The sequence below is a fragment of the Microcaecilia unicolor genome, chromosome 7, assembly GCF_901765095.1.
Source record: "Microcaecilia unicolor chromosome 7, aMicUni1.1, whole genome shotgun sequence".
Taxonomy (NCBI): domain Eukaryota; kingdom Metazoa; phylum Chordata; class Amphibia; order Gymnophiona; family Siphonopidae; genus Microcaecilia; species Microcaecilia unicolor.
Genome location: NC_044037.1, coordinates 175,091,727 through 175,111,605, shown reverse-complemented (window position 1 = coordinate 175,111,605; position 19,879 = coordinate 175,091,727). Strand labels below are relative to the sequence as shown.

The 19,879-nt window shown below is 47.6% G+C and overlaps 1 protein-coding gene across 1 annotated transcript in view; it reads left to right on the top strand.

Moving 5' to 3' along the window:
- NME9 (NME/NM23 family member 9) overlaps window positions 1-19,879 on the top strand; it is a 330,355-nt gene that overhangs the window by 242,458 nt on the left and 68,018 nt on the right. The gene's annotated exons all lie outside the window — the stretch shown is intronic.

Below are 19,879 nucleotides of genomic sequence, written 5' to 3'. Positions count from 1 at the left end.
AAATGTGAAAGTAAATGTTTTTATTCACCTGAGCCCCTGGGACCTGTTACCTCACAGGCCAGGAATCTCAGATGCAACAGTTTCTCTTATTTAGTAACACAGTCTCAAGTAGGCCTCTGGCTAGCAGGCCAAGCAGTGTGTGGCTGGTGGGGATACCCCACCCCAAACACAGCTTGTAGGTTCTCAGGTCTGTCTCCAGCCAGACCTCAGCAAGACTTGCAAGTCTTAACAAGGAACAGAGTTGGCATACCTTAGGTCACATCAGTTAAAATCTTTCAGTAAAGGCATAGACTTGTGCTTCAGTTCTTCCTTCCCTGGACCTTCTTAACCTCAGCCTGGCCCTGTCTTTTAAACTCCCAGGTACTGACTCCTGGTTCATTTCTTCCCGGGGTGGTATTGGTGCTCTTAAGGTGACCCAGGCTAGTTAGAGAGGGACGTTTCTTAAAGGTGAAGGGTAGTCTTCTATAAACCCCCTCACAAGCCTGCTTATGTCAAAGTAACAAAACGGCACTGATTTTTATGCTTATTTTGTAAAGGTGATGTAGATACCTATGTTGGCTTAATAAAATAAGCACTCAAAACTATCCCCAATAAGAGCACAAATTCTCACACCTGCTATAAAGATGATGTAAATGTGTACATGTATTCTGTGGACATACTTATCAAACATATAAATGACAAGTGACCAACTCACCCGCAAATGCGCAGTAGAGACTTTACTCTCTGTCCCCGCCCTCGCATCAAGACGTGATGACGTCAGAGGGCGGAACAGAGAGGGAAACGGACGCTGCCGCTGGAGACGAAGCAACATCGCGATTTGCCGGCGCACCAACCTCCACCCCTCCCCCATCCCCGACGTCATCGCCGCCGCCACTCCCCTCCCCTCCGTATCGGGCCCCCTGCACTGACATGACAGCGCCTCTCACCTCCGTGTGGAAGCACTGCAGGCAGCAGCAGAGTGACCTGCTGCTGCCTGCAGCGCTTTCACACGGAGGTGAGAGGCGCTCTCATGTCAGTGCAGGGGGCCCGGCACAGAGGGGGGAGGGAGCAGCGGCGAGGAGGGTAGCTGGACATGGGGGGAGGGCAGGGGAGAGAGAGGAGGGTTGCTGGACATGTGGAGAGAGCAGGGCAGAGAGGAGGGTTGCTGGACATGGGGGGAGGGCAGGGGAGAGAGGAGGATCTGTGGACGGGGTGAGGCCATGGGAGACAGGAGGGCTGCTGGACATGGATCGATGGAGGGGAGGGGAGGGCAGGGGAGAGAGGATGGTTGGTGGATGGGGTGAAGCCAGGAGATACAGGAGGGCTGCCGGACATGGGGGGGGGGGGGGGGGGAGGGCAGGGGAGAGTGGAGGTTTGCTGGACATGGATGAATGGAGGTGAGAATTATCACATTTTGCAAAACACAAATCTCGCCCGTTTTAACAGGCTTAACGGCTAGTATATTTTATAAAATATGTGAGTACATGGCTACTTTGTCCCTGCTCCACCAAACTACAACCCTGGGAATGCCTACAGCAGTGCATATATGTTTAGTTTATTAAATTAAAACTTCATGTACCACTTGGTTTTGGTAGGTCTTACTGGTTTACAAAAATTAAGACATATAATAAGAAACATATCCTAATAAGAACCCCATATATGGATAGGAAAGGCAGCACCACATACAATGAAGGCAATAACTATATTACATTCAAACAACCAGCATATAAGCACTACAGATAGAATGCCACCGATCGCCTTATACCTCTGTTAACCTAAATGCCCAAGTAAAAAAAAAAAAGTGCTTTAAGTAAACCCTTAAACTTTATATGAGTGGGTTCAGATTCAAGCAAAAGGGGGAGCTTATTCCAAAGGCTAGGAACTCTTCAAAAAAAGGCACTCTCATGGGTCGTCTTTCTTCAGGACTGGGTCACCCGAGGAGTAACCAGCTGATGTCCTTGCAGGGAGTGCAAAGCTGGGGAGAGAGAGCTAAGGAAGCCAAATATGTGGGAACCTGATTATAGTAAGCTTTATGGGCCAAAATCAAAAGTATAAGTAGTCTTTTTAATACATATATACAGCTGTGCAGTTTTATAAAAAGCCCTTCCACAGTGACTGATTAAAGGAAAAAGTTCAAAAGGGCCCTACTGGCACACTGATTGCAGTGTGAATCATCAACGAAACACAAGCATATAAGTAAACCAGGGCTAAATTCCCCTCAGTCTAGAAGAGGTGCTGTGAGAAGACTTCCAGAGAGGGAGAGAACTTCACTGGTAAGAAGTTGCTGGGAAATTGCTTTTAAACTCAGGGACTTTATTTTAAGTTATTCTGCTCACTTAGCATAGGCTAGCATTTAAAGGGACTATTTTAAGTTACCATAGTATCAGTATTAAGCACAGCTAATAGTCACAGGAAACCTCAGTTTAAACTTTAATTCCCTCCCACCCACTCCTAGCCTGATCTCTGATTATAGGCCCTTGAACCAATTAGGAGGCTAGAAATTTAATTAGGGCATCTCATTTAGCCAGTAATTAGCTCTTAGAAATACAGACCACTTAGATCCATAGAGGGGAACCTAATAATAATAATAATAATAATAATAATAAATATTAGCATACCCTAGCATATAACTAGCAATCTTACATATAGTAACATAGTAGATGATGGTAGATAAAGACCTGTACAGTCCATCCAGTCTGCCCAACAAGATAAACTCATAGCATAAGGTATGATGTGATAATCATACCAATCTTAGGGGACTTTAGTTTATATATTCCCACTCCATTAGCAACTTAATTAAGAAATCACCAATAATAAGATACAGGCAGCAGTCAAGCAGTGAGAAGGGGCTATCCAGCCTTTTGTACTGAGTGTCACATGTTTGATTATCTCCCAGTTGATGGGAAGTCATATGTATGTACTCGGTGCAAAGAGCTCCTAGCACTCAGGGAATGGATCCAGTCTCTGGAGGCTAGAATATCAGACTTGGAAGAGCTGAGTCAGCCAGAGAGGTTTATAGAGGAGGCCTAGGGCACATAGTAGAGAAGTCCCACCTCCAGTATGGTAACCTCTGTTCTGCCATGGAAGTAAAAGGTCTTCTGAAGGGAGCATCACCGTGGAGAGGCAGGAAGTGATCCTGTAGCCAAAACCTGCCCTCCAGGGGATGCAAAATCTGCTTGCACCAATCCATGACCACCTGAACTTCAGGAAATCACTAAAAAACAACCTCTTCAAAAAAGCCTACCCCAACGATCCAACGTAAATCCCTACACCAAGCAACACAGCATGACCAATAATCGTACTGGACAACATACAATCTTCATTCCTTTTGACCCTTCACAACTACCTCACTCGATCACTTGTATTGTATTTGTTATTAACTGACTTGGCGACCGCCTTTGACGGTACTATGTAAGCCATATTGAGCCTGCAAATAGGTGGGAAAATGTGGGGTGCAAATGGAAGAAATAATAATAATAATGTGTCTCCAGGGGCTTCTGCCCAGGAAGGGTTAGGACTGGCATTGTAGTTAGAGAGTCGATCATTAGGCATGCAGATAGCTGGGTAGCTAGTGAATGCAAGGATCACTTGGTCACTTGCCTGCCTGGTTCAAAGGTGACGAACCTCATGTGGCACCTAGATAAAATTTTAGATAGTGCTGGGGAGGAGCCTACTGTCTTGGTACATATGGGTACAATGACAGGAAAATGTGGGAAAGGAGGTTCTGGAAGTCAAATCTAGGCTCTTGGGTAAAAAGTTCAAATCCCAAACCTCCACAGTAGCATTTTCAGAAGTGCTCCTTGTTCCATGCGCAGGCCTCAAGAGACAGCCAGTGCTCTAGAGTCTCAATGCATGGATGAGATGATGGTGCAGGGAAGAGGGTTTTAGGTTTGTTAGGAATTGGGCAACATTCTGAGGAAGGGGGAGCCTCTTTCAGAAAGATAGGTTCCACCTTAAGCAGGGTGGAACCAGGCTGCTGGCATCAACATTTAAAAAGGAGATAGAGCAGCTTTTAAACTAGAATCTGGGGGAAGGCCAACAGTTGCTCACAAGTGAATGGTTCAGAACAAGGTGTCTTTAAAATATATCACCAAAACAGGGAAGATAGGGCATCTCATAATGAGACTGCAGTAAGGACCATAGTAGACCAGGCGTCCTGGCTGGTTAAATAGCATGATTCTGCCGGTTTGGCTGAGGGGGAGGGGGGGACGTCTCTTCTGATTGGCTGTCAGGGGTTGTGCTAATGTCAGGGGATAGTACTTTAGCCTGCAGCTGAAGAGTTTCTCTGCTTTTGCGTTACTTACGCTTGGTGGTAACTGGAAAGCCTGATAGTTTTCTCTCAGAACATGCTCTAGGTTCTGACAGGGATCTGTGTTGTGTTAGAGTATTCTTTTCCTTCCCTCTGGGTTAGCTGCTGCTTTGTGTGTGTGCGTAGCTCTGTAATCAGGGTCAGCTGCTCGTTTGTTTAGTGGGGACTGGGCATTGCTCAGCCTGAGCGTTCTCCTTTGTTTGTTTTAAGGATTTCTCTTCCCAGTGCCCCGGCCTGCTGGCTCAGTGAGTTTAACCCCTTTGTGTACTGTATATATGGTGTTCCTGCCTCTGCCAGTGTGTTTGTTCTATGGGCCCTGCTCCCTCTCTCTGATTGTTTGTTGATTTATGGAACTCTGTTGGCTCTACAAGCTTAACCCTTTGTGTTCTGTTTGCCTCTGTCTACAGTGGGTTTGAGACAAAGGCTTTCTGCCTTCCTTTTGTGTCTGGTTCCTCTGGCTTCTGCCTGGGGCTTCCTACCCTGGTGGTGGGGGGGGGGGGGGTTGCTGTGTTAGTTCCCCTGTCCTGCGCTAGTCCCCTGGGTGGGCGTGGCCCGCTCTGGTCCTTTGTTTCTCCCTCTGCCCTATTGCTGGTGTTCAGCGCGTGTCTGACATCTTGGGGCCCGGGGGGGGGGCCCTCTGGGTTCTTTCACCCCTCCCTGTGTGTGATTGGGTTCCAGTTCAGCCGTGAGGCTCACACGAGTGGCTCTGTGTGCGTGGGTTCTGGTTCGGCCGCGAGGCTCGCCTGTATGCCTATTTCCCTTCTTCCTGAGGGACTGCGGGGAGGGGTAGCTTAGGGGTATTGGATAGCTGGGGTGTGTGGTGGTGGGTCGGTCTCCCCTTGGCCTCGGCGAGGGCCGAAGGGCTCACGACCAACCCAACGGATTTCACATAGTGCCTAACTGCAGATATTCAGTGGGAGATAATTATCTCCCACTGTCACGCTCCTCACCTCGGTGAGGGGCACTCCCGCAACGTGAAGCGCCGGCCATCTTGGCGAAACTGGCGATCCAAGCTCTGCTGGGATCTTCCAACGCAGAGCATCGGCCATATTGGCTGGACTGGCGCTCCAGGAATCGCCCCTACCTGCTCCCGCTGCATGCGGGTTCGTGTCTGGGAAGCAACTTTGCGGCGTGCCTAGCCCTCCTGGAACGCCAAATTCTTCGCCCATCCTCCTGCTCCACAGGATTGGAGCCTGGCAGCTAGGCTTCTCCTCCGGCCGGCTGGCCAGCCAACGGGAAGCTCCCCTTGCCAGTTGATTCTGTTTCTCCTGATGGTGGGGGCTACTTTAGGAGCAGCTTCGGCTTCTACTCCGGTAGGTGATTATTTGCGCTGTATCTATTTTGTTGACTCCTCATTGCTGACCCTGCGTGTATCCTGACTACTCTCTGCCTGTCTCTGAACCCGGATTACTCTCTGCCTGCTGCCTGTCTCTGACTACTGCCTGAACCCGAATTACTCTCTGCCTGCTGCCTGTCACTGCCTATTCTCCGAGGACAAGCAGGCTGGAGCTCACCACATGTGGGTCGTCGTCTGTGACGGCCCAGGATCTCCGGAAAAATCAAAAAGTTCTAGAAGGTGCGTGACGGGCGCGGGGACAACGCACCGCGCATGCGTGAGTGACTTCCCGCCCGCGCGCTTCCCTCAGTTTCCTTTTCTCCGCGTTCGCGAAGAGAGGTGACTTTCAACTTCTCTGCGTGTTTTTTGGCCCAGGAGGCAAGTTTTGTTTTTTTACCTCGCATTTACGCGCTCTGTTTTTCTTTTTGTGCTTTGTTAAAAAAAAAAAAAGAATTTTTCCTTTATTTTCTAGTTTTTCGCTTTTAAGTTTTCTTTCTTTTTCGTTCGCGACCGCTTAGGTTGCTCGGCGAATTCTTTTTTCGTGCCTTTCGATTGGCACCATCGAGCCCTTTGATTTTTCGGCCGCTATTTTTCCTCCGATGTCATCGAGGACTCCCAGCGGCTTCAAACGCTGTTCCCGCTGCAATCGGACCATCTCGTTGACCGATTCTCACGCTTGGTGTATTCAGTGCCTGGGTCCTGATCATTTACCAGCTGCTTGTAAGTTGTGTAAATTGATGAAAAAACGGACCCAGGTGTCTCGAGAAGCTCGGGTGAGAGACCGACGTCAGCATCGGCATCGGTACCGAGGTCGACGGCACTGGCATCGGCATCGAAGGAAGCAGCATCGAGAGTCCAGGTAATGGCTGCTGATAGGCCTGTTACCGTTGGGAGCAGCGAGGTATCGAGCGGGTCTCCACCTGTCTCGAGGCCTACTGCTATGCAGGCCCCCCGGGACTGCTCTGAGTCGGACCCGGCCCCGAAAAGACGCGAGGATTCCGCGTCCTCTTCATCAGTACTGAGGAGTGTCGATGACGGGCATCGAGCGAAGGCTAAGAAGCGCCGTCATCGGTCTCCTTCCCGTTACGGTACCGGGAGCTCCGGGGAGCCGAGGGAGTCGGCACCCGGGAAGCGTCGGCACCGGGAGGATCGCTCACCCTCCATTCAGGAGGTGCCAATGCGTCGGCCGTCTGGCAGCCAGGTACCGGCTCGCGAACCCCTGCAGACTCTAGCACTGGCTCCTGCACCGGCCCCACCGCTTGTTCCGATGGCAGCCCTCGATGAGTGTCTCCGGGCCATACTTCCAAGCCTTCTGGAAGGGATGATGCGTCCATCGGCATCGGTACCGCAGGTGCTTGCGCCTTCGGTACCCACTGTTGATACTGCGTCTGGTCCATCTCCTGTGTGGACGTCTCCGCCCTCGGTACCCCGTGCGGTGTCTGAGTCAGCTGACACCCGGGTGGACTCTCCCTCGATGTCGGTGGAGGAAGCTTCACTGGAGTCCAGGCATCGGTCCACTTCTCGGCCCCCCCCCCCCCCCCCACAAGGACATCGGGCCTCGAAGTCGAGACAGGATTGGGTTCGGGCTGCTCTTCAGGAGCTATTGTCTGATACCGAGCAGGAGCACTCATGGAGTGAAGAGGAAAACCCCCGGTATTTTTCGGAGGAAGATTCTCAGGGGCTTCCATCTGATCCCACTCCTCCTATTGAGGTTAGACAGTCTCCACCGGAGAGTCTCTCCTTTTCATCTTTTGTGCAGGAAATGTCTCGGGACATTTCTTTTCCCATGGAGGCTGTGGATGAGCCCAGGGCCGAAATGTTCGAGGTCCTGGACTATCCTTCTCCACCAAAAGAGGTTGCAACGGCCCCCCTGCACAATACACTCCGGGAAGTGATGTTGCGGAACTGGTCTTGTCCTCTCTCTAATCCAGTGGTCAGCAAGAAGTCCGAATCCCAGTACAGAGTCCATGGTGAACCTGTGATGGTGAAGGCCCAGCTTCCTCACGACTCCATGGTGATGGACTCTGCTCTCAGAAGATCCAGGAGTACTAGAGACTATGCCTCGTCGCCCCCAGGCAGAGAGTCTAGAACCTTAGATTCTTTTGTGATGGGGTACGTATCAGGCTGGAATGCTCGCGGCCATAATCCAGACATACCAGCTGTACACCAGCATCCACTTACGGAACTCGATAAAGCAACTGTCCAGCTTGGTTGAAGCTCTTCCCCCTGAGCTTGCTGAGCCTTTTCACCAGGTGGTCAGGCAGCAGAAGGCATGCAGAAAATTCCTGGCCAGGGGAGCTTTTGATTCTTTTGATGCTGCATCCCAGGCGGCTGCTCAAGGTATCGTGATGCGCAGACTCTCATGACTGCGTGTTTCGGACCTGGATCAGAAGACCCAGCACCGTATGGCGGATGTTCCTTGCCGCGGGGACAATCTTTTTGGAGAGAAGGTTGAGGACATGGTTGATTCCCTCAAAAAGCATCATGATGCTATGGATTCTCTCACCCGCCGGACGCCTTCTGCTACTACCTCCTCATCTAGGAGGTTTTTTGGAGGAAGACTGAGTGCTCCCTACTCCTCTAGTAGGTGTAGGTACACTCCTGCTTCTCAGCAGCCGGTTCAGGCTCGGCCCCAGCATGCTCGCTCTCGTCAGCGGCGTGCGCCTCAGGCCCCTCCGGCTCCCCAGCAAAAGCAAGGGACGGGCTTTTGACTGGCTCCGGAGCAGCATAGCCGACATCAAAGTGTCTGTGCCGGACGATCTTCCTGTCGGGGGGAGGCTTACGTTTTTTCACCAAAGGTGGCCTCTTGTAACCTCCGACAGGTGGGTTTTGCAAATAGTCCGGTCCGGATACGCCCTCAATCTGGAATCCTTGCCTCCAAATTGTCCACCGGGAGTTCAATCCTTCAGCTCCCATCACAAGCAAGTACTTGCAGAGGAACTCTCCGCCCTTCTCAGCGCCAATGCGGTCGAGCCCGTTCCACTAGGGCAGGAAGGGCTGGGATTCTATTCCAGGTACTTTCTTGTGGAAAAGAAAACAGGGGGGGGGATGCGTCCCATCCTAGACCTAAGGGGCCTGAACAAATATCTGGTTCGCGAAAAGTTCAGGATGCTTTCCCTGGGCACCCTTCTTCCCATGATTCAGGAAAACGATTGGCTATGCTCTCTGGACAGAAAGGATGCCTATACTCATATCTCGGTGCTCCCAAGTCACAGGCAGTACCTTTGGTCTCGCCTCTGCGCCCAGAGTGTTCACAAAATGTATGGCAGTGGTCGCAGCATCGCTACGCAAACTGGGAGTACATGTGTTCCCTTATCTCGACGATTGGCTGGTGAAGAACACCTCGGAGGCAGGAGCTCTGAAATCCATGCGGATTACTATCCAGCTGCTCGAGCTACTGGGGTTTGTAATCAATTATCCCAAGTCCCATCTAGTTCCTGTTCAAAAATTGGACTTCATAGGAGCTCTGTTGAACACACAGACGTGTCGAGCCTACTTACCCCAGGCCAGGGCAGACAACCTTCTGTCTCTCGTCTCCTTGATTCAAGCATCTCAACAGATCACAGCTCGGCAGATGTTGAGACTTCTCGGTCATATGGCCTCCACAGTCCATGTGACTCCCATGGCACATCTACACATGAGATCAGCTCAATGGACCCTAGCTTCCCAGTGGTTTCAGGCTACAGGGGATCTGGAGGATGTCATCCGTCTCTCCAACGAATTTCGCAATTCCCTTCATTGGTGGACCATTCGATCCAATCTGGTCTTGGGACGCCCATTTCAAATTCCACAGCCACAAAAAGTGCTGACGATGGATGCATCCCTTCTGGGGTGGGGGGCTCATGTGGATGGGCTCCACACTCAAGCAGTTTGGTCCGTCCTGGAGACACATCTTCAGATTAACCTCTTGGAATTACGAGTGATCTGGAATGCACTAAAGGCTTTCAGAGACCGGCTGTCCAATCACATTGTTCTAATTCAGACAGACAATCAGGTTGCCATGTATTACACGAACAAGCAGGGGGGCACCGGATCACGCCCTCTGTGTCAGGAAGCCATCAGGATGTGGCTTTGGGCTCATTAGCATGGAATGATTCTCCAGGCCACATATCTGGCAGGTGTAAACAACAGTCTGGCCGACAGATTGAGCAGGATAATGCAACCTCACGAGTGGTCCCTGAACTTGGACGTTGTCCACAAGATCTTTCGAGCGTGGGGCACCCCCTCGGTGGATCTTCTTGCCACTCAATACAATCACAAAGTTCCTCAGTTCTGTTCCAGACTTCAGGCTCACGACAGACTAGCGTCAGATGCTTTTCTCCTACATTGGGGGACAGGCCTTCTGTATGCGTATCCTCCCATACCTCTAGTAGGGAAGACTTTGCTGAAACTCCAGCAAGACCGAGGAACCATGATCCTGATAGCACCCTTCTGGCCTCGTCAGATTTGGTTCCCTCTTCTTCTGGACTTGTCTTCAGAAGAACCATGGAGATTGGAGTGTTTTCCGACCCTCATCACTCAGAATCAGGGGTTACTTCTGCATCCCAACCTCCGGTCTCTGGCTCTCACGGTCTGGATGTTGAGAACTTAGAAGTTGCCTCCTTGGGTCTCTCCGAGGGTGTCTCCTGGGTCTTGCTTGCTTCCAGGAAAGATTTCACGAAAAAGAGTTACAGTTTTAAATGGAGGAGGTTTGCCGTCTGGTGTGACAGCAGGGCCCTAGATCCTTTCTCTTGTCCTACACGGACCCTGCTTGAATACCTTCTACACTTGTCAGAGTCTGGTCTCTGTAAGAGTTCACCTTAGTGCGTTTAGTGCTTACCATCAACGTGTAGAAGGTCAGCCTATCTCTGGACAGCCTTTAGTTGTTCGATTCATGAGAGGTTTGCTTTTGTCTAAGCCCCCTGTCAAACCTCCTACAGTGTCATGGGATCTCAATGTCATCCTCACCCAGCTGATGAAACCTCCTTTTGAGCCACAGAATTCCTGTCATCTGAAGTACTTGACCTGGAAGGTCATTTTCTTGGTGGCTGTTACTTCAGCTCGTAGAGTCAGTGAACTCCAAGCCCTGGTGGTTCATGCTCCTTATCTCAAGTTTCATCATAACAGGGTAGTCCTCCGCACTCATCCTAAGTTTTTGCCAAAGGTGGTGTCGGAGTTCCATCTGAACCAGTCAATTGTCTTGCCAACATTTTTTCCCTGACCACATTCCTGCCCTGGTGAGGACAAGTTGCATACCTTGGACTGTAAGAGAGCATTGGCCTTTTACGTGGAGCGGACAAAGCCCTATCGACAGTCTGCCCAGTTGTTTGTTTCTTTTGATCCCAACAGGATGGGGGTTGCCATCGGAAAACGCACCATCTCAAATTGGCTTGCAGATTGCATTTCCTTCACTTATGCCCAAGCTGGGCTGACTTTGGAGGGTCATGTCACGGCTCATAATGTCAGGGCCATGGCTGTGTCAGTGGCCCACTTGAAGTCAGCCTCCATTGAAGAGATTTGCAAAGCTGCGATGTGGTCATCAGTCCACACATTCACATCTCACTACTGCCTTCAGCAGGATACCCGACGCGACAGTCGGTTTGGGCAGTTGGTGCTTCAGAATCTGTTTGGGGTGTAGAATCCAACTCCACCCGCCTAGGCCCATTTCTGTTCTGTTCCAGGCTGCACTCTCACTTAGAGTGTTTGTTTTTAGGTCAATCTCAGTTAAGTCCTCGCCGTTGCGAGGCCCAATTGACCAAAGTTTATTGTTTTGAGTGAGCCTGGGTGCTAGGGATATCCCACGTGTGGTGAGCTCCAGCCTGCTTGTCCTCGGAGAAAGTGAAGATACATACCTGTAGCAGGTGTTCTCCGAGGACAGCAGGCTGGACATCACCACAACCCTCCCTCCTCCCCTTTGGAGTTGTAGTTTTTTCTTGTTTGCTTTTTATCTAACTGAGGGAAGCGCGCGGGCGTCGCGGGCAGGAAGTCACTCGCGCATGCGCGGTGCATTGTCCCCGCGCCCATCGCGCACCTTCTAGAACTTTTTGATTTTTCCAGAGCTCCTGGGCCGTCGCGAACGACGACCCACGTGTGGTGATGTCTAGCCTGCTGTCCTCAGAGAACACCTGCTACAGGTATGTATCTTCACTCTACCTGAACTCGGATACTCTCTGCCTGCGGCCACCTCTGAACCCTGCCTGTATCCGGAAGTCCTATCAGCCGCCAGCACCTGGGGGCTCAACCCTCAGGGAATGGCGCCTCGGGATTGCTCAGCTGCCCAGCAGAGTGCAGGTGCGAGTCCTCGTCTCTGTGCTCCACCCGGCACAAGGGCTCACGAACGCAACACCCACTTAAAATCTGCAGTTAGCAGGTATTGTGTGACATAGCCAGTCAGACATGGATATTCAGTGCCAAACTGGCTATGTTTAGCAGTTAAAATAGGCTGCATAAATAGCAGGCCTATCTTTAACCGCTAAAAAGGTAACCAGTTAGTGTTGAATATTAGCATAACCTGTTAACCGTTTAGCAGTTAACCCCCCCCCCCCCCCCCCTTGATATTCAATGCTGGTTGCCAGAAAAGGCCCGGTACTGAACATCTGGGTTTAACACCTGTGCCAAACAGCAAAAGCGCTACCTACTGATGGTCCTTTGAGTCTTTGTCCATCTTCCTTGAAGCCACTCAGATTTAGTTCAAATAGGCAAGCTGAGCAACAATTCTTTTTCTGTCACCAAGCAAGATTGATTCAGGGACACATATGGTGACTCCCAAGATCAAGGCTACTCAACTTTTCATTTATTGTCCATTTTCCAGGAGTAGCCTTGAGCTTGTGAGTCACCCATTCATGTGCCTCAGTCCTGCTCGGTGACAGAAAAAGCACTGTTGCTTACCTGCAACTAGTATTTTCAGTAGCCAGCAGGATTGATGAAGCACACATTCCCACCTCCCTGAGACCTGGTTCATTTTTGAGCTATGGAACTAACTGAGGAACAGAGGAGACTGCTGTGCACAGGAAAGGCCACACCTGATCAGAACATTACACTAATTTCTTAGCTATGGGACAGCTATTGCATCCTGATGACGTCACCAACTTGTGTACCTGATCAATCCTGCTATCTATGGAAAACATCTGCTGCAGGTGAGCAACAATGTTTTTCAAATGAAAGAATGCCCTAGAACAGTAGCTCTCAAACTTGCTCTGGAGATGCACTGTCTTTAGCACATACAAACCTATTTCATACTTAATCATTGCTCAGAACTGTTAACTTAGCACTTTTCCTTAGCCATATCATTATCCTCCCCTATCCTTTCCAGTTTTATTGAATATCCTGAAAACTCAGCTGCTTGGGAATCCTCCAAGACAGGTTTGGGAACCACTGCCCTAGAACAAGAGATCATGGTATAAAGGCAACATCAGGAAACGTTTTCTTCATGGGAAAGGTGATGGATACATGGAATGAACTCCTAAAAGTAGTAAGAGACCAGAATTGTAACAGAATTTAATAAAGCATGGGATATAAGTACACAGAGTCCCTAGTTATGAAGAAGTTGAGGGAAAGCTAAAGTGCAACATATGGGGGGGGGGGGGGGGGGGGTCATTTGTTTTTTATAGAAGGCATGCAGGTAGTCTGGGCTTTCGTGAAGAATACCCTTTCTTTTTATGTTGTGATCATTGTTTATGTGTCAACATTTTTATTGATGATTCCACCTGGTAACACATCCATTAGAGTACATACATAACAAATTGTAAAGCTATTGTTCTTATGTACATTAATCTTAAGTTGCTATCATCAGTTTTTGTTTTTATAACAGTACCCTATCTTACCCCCCTCCCCCCTTACTACCTTCACTTTTGCCATGTACACTGAAGGAAACAATAGTCAGCTTGTTACATTAAACTCAAACTGTAATTCCAATAGTAACACCTTACATTATTCCGTGATTGAACCCCTTATTACTATTATTCCCCCCTCCCCTCCCACTCATCCCCTCCCCCCCTCATCTTTTTAAATACTCCATGCTCATTCATAATCCGTTCATGGTCTAGTCATAGCCATCCTCTTCATTTTCCTATATTTAATGTGTTGGTAAAGGTTCACTGCCTTACTGGTGCTTCTTAAAGCTCCATATACCATTATCCTCTCTGTCTATTGTATTCCTTGTCCAGACTCACCCCCCCCCCCCCCCAAAGATACCCTGAGACTCCCTCTCCCTCATGACTCTTCCTTCTCCTTCTTAATGTGTAGAAAATTTATTTAACACTGCACTTCTCGCTTTATGGGAAATAATTTGCAAATATTTATTCCAAATAGAAACAAACCGCTTTCTTTTCTTTGGAGAATCCTGAGCTTCCCTGGCCTCCCATAACATCAGCTCATGAAATTTATTCCTCCAATACCAAAAAGAGGGTGATTCCTCCTGCATCCAGTGCCTGAGTATACATTTCTTTCCCACAGCATGTGCTTTGCATAATAATAGTTCCAAATTCCTATCGGAGATCCCATAAGCTGCCCTTCTATTTAAAAGTACTGCTCTCCAAGATGGGATTATTCTTTGATCAGTAATGTTTTCAAAATAGTTATGCACCGCCTTCCAAAATATTTTAATTCTATCACAGCTCCAAAATGCATGCATAAAGGTATTCCGTCCCCTGTTACATTTAGGACATTGAGCGTCAGGTGTCCACCCTGCCCTTGCTGCTTGTGTTTGTGTCATGTATCTCCTGTGTATTATCCTGTATTGACTCTCCTGCAATTCCGCCCCCCCCCCCCCCCACCTGCTTTGGGATATCTGTTATCAATTTTGCAAAATTTATTCCCTTCAATTTGTAACCTAGTTCTTTGCTCCATGCCTCTTTAAGTGCTTCATAATTACGGGGGGGGGGGGGGGGGGGGGGGGGGGCAAAGCAGCAGCAGTGCTTTATGTAAACTAGATATCGAAACCTGATCATATTCACCCCCCTTTAAGAAGTCTCGGAGCTTTTGACCCAGTTTTGTTCCCAAGGCCTCTTGGTCTAAACTAAACCAATAGTGATGTAATTGTCTATAAGCATAATAGTCTTTGTTGGTAAGGGAAAGCCTCTGTTGCAAGTCTTGAAATGTGTATAACTTTCCATCCTCATTGACTAAGTGTTCAACTAATGTGATTCCCTTTTCCGACCAATTTTTAATGATCCCTGCTTCCATTCCGGGTTGGAAGTCCCCATTTCCTCGAATAGGCAACTGATCACTAACATTTGGGTTCTGATTCCAAGCTTTCATTAGGTATTGCCAAACTTGTCTTAAAGGTCGTAGCAAAAAGCTTTTCTTACATGCTAACGGTAGGCTATTTGAATTGGCTTGCAAAAGAAAGTTTACATGCCAAGGTTTATACAATGCCTGCTCCCATCTAATCGGGGTGAAGTGATTGGTATCTAATAGCCAATCTCGAAGGTGGCGCATAAGACAGGCCTGGTTATAACTTCGTATATTGGGGAGTCCCAAGCCTCCCCGCACCCAGTTGTCAAAGAGGTATTCTAAGCGCTATTTGGACTTCTTCCCACCCCAAAGGAATTTCCTACAAATCCTATATAATTTTCGTATATCCCTGCTTAATAAGTATATTGGCATAACTTGTAATATGTAGAGCCATCATGGGAATATGAGCATTTTAAACAAATTGATTCTACCTATGAGAGACAAGGGTAGATGGCTCCACTGTTCAAGAGAGTGTCCTGTATCCTGCAGCAACTTCTCTATGTTCAGTTGGTACAATTTTGAGGTATCCATAGACAACTGTACACCCAGGTAACGAAAGGACCCATCTGCCCATTTCAATGGGATGTGTCCCTGCCATTTCTCTTCATGGTTCGCCTCACCCTGCAATGCCTCTGACTTCTCCAGGTTTAACTTAAAGCCAGAAAAATCTCCATATTCTGCCATACATTCTAATAGAGCTGGCAGCGAGGTTCCTGGATAAGTTAGATGGGCTAGTAAGTCATCAGCAAATGCTGCGATCTTGAACATATCTGCTCCTACCATGACCCCCCGTATATCAGGTGACCTTTGAACATCTCTGATTAAGGGGTCTAATGTTAATACAAACAATAGGGGTGACAACGGACATCCCTGTCTGGTGCCCCGGTGTATGGAGAAGGGGGCAGATAGTATTCCATTAACCCACATCTGGGCCTGGGGAAGATAGTATAACGCCCGTATTGCCTCCTGAAAAAACCCACTTATTCCATAGGCTTCTAATGTCCCAAATAAAAAGTCCCATACCACTCTGTCGAATGCCTTTTCGGCATCGAAGCTGACTAACACAGATGGTATTGCCTGATTGAAGCTACCTCCAATGTTGTAAGTATCTTCCTAACATTTTTTGTAATGTTTCTGCCCTGCACAAAGCCTACTTGAGACTCCTCAATAATGTCTGGTAGTATTCGTGCTAGGCGGTTCGCTAGGACTTTTGCATATAATTTGGCTTCATAATTTAAAAGTGAAATCGGCCTATAAGATTCTGGCTTCTTCGTATCTCGTCCCGGCTTTGGTAATACTATAATTTGTGCAAGCCTTAGGGATGGGGGCATTTGTTGTTCCTGCACTATGGCATTAAACATGTCTGTTAGCGGCTGTACCACCTCCTCTTTAAGCAATTTATAAAATTCCCCTCTATAACCATTGGGGCCCGGGGCCTTTCCAAGGGGTCCTTGTTGTATTGCCCACGATACTTCGTCTGCTGTTATGGTAGCATTTAACATGGCTAGACTCTCTGGTTCCACTCGGACAATATCTTGTCCACTTAGATACATCTCACTTTCCAGCGGCGATGGATTAGGGGGTGAGTACAAACTCGTGTAATATTCTAACATGATTTTATTGATTTGAACATCCTTATTCTCCAGTGCCCCGCTAGAGGCATACAGAGCGTCTATTTTGTTGGGCCCCTGCTTAGGTTTTGACAACTGTGCTAGCATCCTGCTGCTTTTGTTTGCATATTTATAGAGTTGATATCTATAATAAGCATAGTTCTTTTGGGCCTTTTGATGAAGCCTTTCATTTAAGGCCTGCTGCATTTCTAATAGTTGGGCTTTTAGTTGCAAATTATGATGGCGCCCATATTCTTTCCTTACTCTTGTTACTTCTTTTTCCAATCTGAGCAACTCCCTCTCCCTTACCTTGTTTTGATGACTCGTGTATGGTATGATCTCTCCCCGTAATACAGCTTTTGCCGTATCCCAATATAGAATTGGGGTGCCCCTATGCTCCTGATTAGTTTCTTGAAAATGTTTATATTTTTGGGTTATATATCCCAAAAATATTTTATCGTTATACAAACAAGTAGGACTTGAACTTGGCCAGACACGGGTCCGGGAGGGTCCAAGATGGCTTGTACTATCGCGTGATCGGATATTTTTATAGGACCTATTTCCGCCTCCCGAATCCTCGCGAATAAAGAGCGTGAAAGTAAAATATAGTCTATAGGTGACAGGGTAGCATGTGCACGAGACAAATGGGTATAATCCCGTTCCAATGGGTGTACAGTCCGCCACACATCCACTAAATCAAGGACCTCACTTAACATAGTTATTCCTCTCTAATCCGACCCCGACCCTCTCTTCCCCCCATGCGACCTATCCAATTTTGAATCAGCCACTGCATTAAAGTCCCCTCCTACCAGCATGGGAATTCCTTCAAAACTTGTTAGATGTTGCATAAGTTTTTAAGGCTTTATTATATGTATTGGGGGCATATACATTACACAAGACTATTGGTTGTCGCTCTATCGTTAAATGCACTAGTACATATCTTCCCTCTGTGTCTGCCACAATCTTATGAGTATGGACTTGAATCCCTTTCTTGATTAATATTATAACTCCCGCTTTTTTGCCCTGTGCCGGGGACTCATAATAAGCTCCCACCCACCACTTGCTTAGTTTCGCATGTTCTTTAGCATTCAAATGTGTCTCTTGAAGTAAGGCTATTCCTACTTTTTGTTTATGGAGTGTCTGGAGTATCTTCTGTCTTTTGATCGGCGAGGAGATGCCACCCACGTTCCAAGTCACTATCTTAAGTGCCATTACCTAAAATCATTTTCATATTGTACATCAAGTTGATACCTGCATTTAATAAGCAATGGGGGCATCCCAGCCAGTACCCCCCTCGCTTTCTTCTTATTAGCATTCTATGTGGCAGTGTTCCCATAGTTTCCCGTACCCAACTACTTATGTCCTTCTTCTTCCTGACCATGAAGTTATGTCTTCTTACTGTATCCCCCCTCTGATCCCATCCCTGCCCCTCCCAACCTCTGTGTCCCCCTACTCCTACTGGGCACCTAAGGTGCACAACCTCCGTGTCTCCGATCGAGGATGTTGTGATCATTGTTTATTGCTACTGCTACTCCTTTTGATGTACATATTTTATTTTTATTTTAAATCTCTTTATTAATTTCAAATTTAAACAAAGATAATTCTCTTTGAATTGATACATCCATTTCAAACATCCAAATGAAACACATAAAAATCATTATTACAATAATATTAGCCTTGAGAAATGGAATTATAGTCCACTAATAAGGATGTGAGATTCAAGATGGTTTATAAGCCAAAGGAAGTTAGCAAAACAATAAGTAGGTTAAAGGAGTACTAGCAGCGGTTCCTAAATATTCTCAGGATTCAATGTTTGGATTGAAGCCTGGTTCTTCTTCTTATCAAGGAAGGACCGCAATTGTTCAGGTTCAAAGAATATGTATTTTTCCTCCTTGATTATCAACATGCATTTACATGGAAATCGTAGCTGGAAAACCGCCCCAGTAACAAGAGATTCCTGTTTCATGTCCAGGAATTTCTTTTGCCTCTGTTGCGTCCATCTTGCAATATCTGGGAATATAGAGACCTTGCTTCCTTTAAAATCCGGATGAATGTTTTTAAAGTAAAGTCTCATTAAAGATTCTTTATCTTGTAAGAAAACAAATGTTACTATCAAGGTTGCTCTAGTCTCTGTATTATCCATTGATTGCTCCAATAGATTAGTTAAATCCAGCTTCTCAGGTGAATTAACTTTAGAAATATCCTGTTGTGGGGAAATTTTTATTTCCAGGTAATGAATTTTTTGTAGTGGGGGTAAAGATTGCTCTGGGTATTTAAATACCTCTTTCAAGAATTTTGCAAACATATCCTTGGGAGTGACAAATTTAGATTTCGGAAAATTTAGCAATCTTACATTCAGGTTTCCTGATTGATTTTCAAGGTTCTCTAGTTTCCTATGGATTAATATTCGGTCCCCTGAAGTTAAGGCTTGATGTTGAGAAATTTTTCCTATTTGTCCTTCCAAGTCAGTTTGCTTTCTCAACAGCCCTTCAGTTTGACTTTTTAAAGAGTTTATCTGCGTTGCATTTTTCAAGGAGACTGTAATAAATGAGGTACAAACCTTGTGAAGAGATTCCAGAGCCGTCCATATCGTCTCCAGTGAAACCTCTTGGGGTTTAACCAGGGGCTGCATTGCCAGAGCACAAGAAGTAATTTCTTCTTGTGTAGTTGTTGAAGGCGGTTCCTCCACGGTTTCCCCCACTGTTGTTCCGGGCATTCGCTGGGTTCCCTGAGCCAGCCCTAAGAGTGTATCAGGCTTCGCAATTACCCCAGGAGCGCACCACCCCTTCGACTCCGCTCTACCTTCGGCGGTCGGAACAGCGCTTCCGGGTGCATGCGGAGGCGTCGGGGTCAACGGTCCCAGCGGGCTGAGCAAAAAATCGCTCTCCTGAGCAGGGCTTTTCCTTTCCCCGCTAATAGAAACGCCCGCAGTTGGAGTGGAGACCAAAAATGCTGACAGAGACTGCTGCCCAGGCAAGGAAGGGATCTGCTTCGGGAGGGGTGGTCCCCTCGGCTTCCCTTTCCTTTTCGGCATGATTCCTGTGGAAAAAGGTACTTTCAAAGTAAACCTCGGGAGCGTCTTAGTCGCACGTCCTGCTAGATCGCCATCTTGAATCTCCCTCTTGATGTACATATTTTAAAATACCAAGGGGTCCTTTACTAAGCTGTGCTATAAAGTGGCCTGCTGTATCAGTAGCATAGGGCTTTTCTGTGCACTGAGGCCACTTTTAGCATGGCTGTAAAATGGCCGCATTTTCCGTTTTCTGTATTAATAGGTACGTGCTAATTTCCCAATTAGCACGTGGCCATTAGCACAGGAGCCCTTACCGCTACCTATTTACTAGGCAGTAAGGGCTCCTTTGCTAACCAAAAACTAATTGGTTAGCAGCTGTACTAACCGATTAGCACTGGGAATGCCTACTCTCCACCCCC